Below are 2,500 nucleotides of genomic sequence, written 5' to 3'. Positions count from 1 at the left end.
TCATGATAGTTGATGAGTGTGTGCTGCACGGACTTTATTTTTGCCCTAAGTAACATTTTTTGAAATGCTACTGGCAAATGTTGTGCTAGCATGTAAGGCACCCATGATCCTAGAGCAGCCCTTGCAGAGCTTGTGTCAGTATACCACCCATACATTGTTTTTGCTGGTCACAATTTTGAAGCTTTTTTAAACAAAACATATGTATCAATAAAATCTTTAATCTACCAAAAATGGCTTCAACTAATATTAAGCATATCTATCACTTTAAAGGCAAAGCATTCATCTAGCCAATAGAAGGAACTTGCTACTGTTAAAAAAAATAAAAAATAAAAATAAAAATAAAATAAAGGCACATGTGTGTGTTTAGTGTGCAAGCCGGGGATGCAATTTCTATACCCTAGCTTCCATCTGGCTCGTTGGTCTAGGGGTATGATTCTCGCTTAGGGTGCGAGAGGTCCCGGGTTCAAATCCTGGACGAGCCCTTCCTTTAAACTACGTGTTGAACAGAAGCGAAAGAGTGCTCTTGCTAAAAGTAAGTGAAGAAATCAAGTAAAGCCCACTTATAGCCTGTTCCACCACTCTGTGTCCTTTTCACTGCCACTGCTGTCGCCAGAGTCGGCTCGTTGGTCTAGGGGTATGATTCTCGCTTCGGGTGCGAGAGGTCCCGGGTTCAATTCCCGGACGAGCCCAAGTCTTTCCTCTTGCCATGTCAGGACGGGGAACGTTTGGCTCTGAGGTGTAGCACGGCTTCTTTCTAGTTCCCCTCATGATAGTTGATGAGTGTGTGCTGCACGGACTTTATTTTTGCCCTAAGTAACATTTTTTGAAATGCTACTGGCAAATGTTGTGCTAGCATGTAAGGCACCCATGATCCTAGAGCAGCCCTTGCAGAGCTTGTGTCAGTATACCACCCATACATTGTTTTTGCTGGTCACAATTTTGAAGCTTTTTTAAACAAAACATATGTATCAATAAAATCTTTAATCTACCAAAAATGGCTTCAACTAATATTAAGCATATCTATCACTTTAAAGGCAAAGCATTCATCTAGCCAATAGAAGGAACTTGCTACTGTTCAAAAAAAAATAAAAAAAATAAAGGCACATGTGTGTGTTTAGTGTGCAAGCCGGGGATGCAGTTTCTATACCCTAGCTTCCATCTGGCTCGTTGGTCTAGGGGTATGATTCTCGCTTAGGGTGCGAGAGGTCCCGGGTTCAAATCCCGGACGAGCCCTTCCTTTAAACTACGTGTTGAACAGAAGCGAAAGAGTGCTCTTGCTAAAAGTAAGTGAAGAAATCAAGTAAAGCCCACTTATAGCCTGTTCCACCACTCTGTGTCCTTTTCACTGCCACTGCTGTCGCCAGAGTCGGCTCGTTGGTCTAGGGGTAAGATTCTCGCTTTGGGTGCGAGAGGTCCCGGGTTCAAATCCCGGACGAGCCCTTGATTTAGGCATAGTGATGGCCTACGCTCATAGTTATGCTCCTTGCAATTTCTTTGAACCTACTACCACACATGTATATACATCGGTTGGGTGGTACAGGTCGCTACAGGGCTGCTAACTGGCTCGTTGGTCTAGGGGTATGATTCTCGCTTTGGGTGCGAGAGGTCCCGGGTTCAAATCCCGGACGAGCCCAAGTCTTTCCTCTTGCCATGTCAGGACGGGGAACGTTTGGCTCTGAGGTGTAGCACGGCTTCTTTCTAGTTCCCCTCATGATAGTTGATGAGTGTGTGCTGCACGAACTTTATTTTTGCCCTAAGTAACATTTTTTGAAATGCTACTGGCAAATGTTGTGCTAGCATGTAAGGCACCCATGATCCTAGAGCAGCCCTTGCAGAGCTTGTGTCAGTATACCACCCATACATTGTTTTTGCTGGTCACAATTTTGAAGCTTTTTTAAACAAAACATATGTATCAATAAAATCTTTAATCTACCAAAAATGGCTTCAACTAATATTAAGCATATCTATCACTTTAAAGGCAAAGCATTCATCTAGCCAATAGAAGGAACTTGCTACTGTTAAAAAAAAAATAAAAAAAATAAAGGCACATGTGTGTGTTTAGTGTGCAAGCCGGGGATGCAGTTTCTATACCCTAGCTTCCATCTGGCTCGTTGGTCTAGGGGTATGATTCTCGCTTAGGGTGCGAGAGGTCCCGGGTTCAAATCCCGGACGAGCCCTTCCTTTAAACTACGTGTTGAACAGAAGCGAAAGAGTACTCTTGCTAAAAGTAAGTGAAGAAATCAAGTAAAGCCCACTTATAGCCTGTTCCACCACTCTGTGTCCTTTTCACTGCCACTGCTGTCGCCAGAGTCGGCTCGTTGGTCTAGGGGTATGATTCTCGCTTCGGGTGCGAGAGGTCCCGGGTTCAATTCCCGGACGAGCCCTTGATTTAGGCATAGTGATGGCCTACGCTCATAGTTATGCTCCTTGCAATTTCTTTGAACCTACTACCACACATGTATATACATCGGTTGGGTGGTACAGGTCGCTACAGGGCTGC

At 44.2% G+C, this 2,500-nt stretch overlaps 7 non-coding genes across 7 annotated transcripts; all 7 read left to right on the top strand.

Annotated features, from left to right (window-relative positions):
* The first annotated feature begins 410 nt into the window (after positions 1–410).
* On the top strand, positions 411–482 carry TRNAP-AGG (transfer RNA proline (anticodon AGG)). Its single transcript has one exon. It is a non-coding gene; the product is annotated as a tRNA-Pro (tRNA).
* A 135-nt stretch (positions 483–617) lies between these two features.
* TRNAP-CGG (transfer RNA proline (anticodon CGG)) lies at positions 618–689 on the top strand. The gene has a single exon. It is a non-coding gene; the product is annotated as a tRNA-Pro (tRNA).
* Positions 690–1,161: 472 nt separating this feature from the next.
* On the top strand, positions 1,162–1,233 carry TRNAP-AGG (transfer RNA proline (anticodon AGG)). The gene has a single exon. It is a non-coding gene; the product is annotated as a tRNA-Pro (tRNA).
* A 135-nt stretch (positions 1,234–1,368) lies between these two features.
* Positions 1,369–1,440, top strand: TRNAP-UGG (transfer RNA proline (anticodon UGG)). Its single transcript has one exon. It is a non-coding gene; the product is annotated as a tRNA-Pro (tRNA).
* Positions 1,441–1,561: 121 nt separating this feature from the next.
* On the top strand, positions 1,562–1,633 carry TRNAP-UGG (transfer RNA proline (anticodon UGG)). The gene has a single exon. It is a non-coding gene; the product is annotated as a tRNA-Pro (tRNA).
* A 472-nt stretch (positions 1,634–2,105) lies between these two features.
* TRNAP-AGG (transfer RNA proline (anticodon AGG)) lies at positions 2,106–2,177 on the top strand. The gene has a single exon. It is a non-coding gene; the product is annotated as a tRNA-Pro (tRNA).
* A 135-nt stretch (positions 2,178–2,312) lies between these two features.
* On the top strand, positions 2,313–2,384 carry TRNAP-CGG (transfer RNA proline (anticodon CGG)). Its single transcript has one exon. It is a non-coding gene; the product is annotated as a tRNA-Pro (tRNA).
* The last annotated feature ends 116 nt before the right edge of the window (positions 2,385–2,500 follow it).

Source organism: Hyperolius riggenbachi, chromosome 4 (assembly GCF_040937935.1).
Source record: "Hyperolius riggenbachi isolate aHypRig1 chromosome 4, aHypRig1.pri, whole genome shotgun sequence".
Taxonomy (NCBI): domain Eukaryota; kingdom Metazoa; phylum Chordata; class Amphibia; order Anura; family Hyperoliidae; genus Hyperolius; species Hyperolius riggenbachi.
Note: the sequence above shows the minus strand (reverse complement) of the source record. Positions and strands in the feature narration are given on the sequence as shown.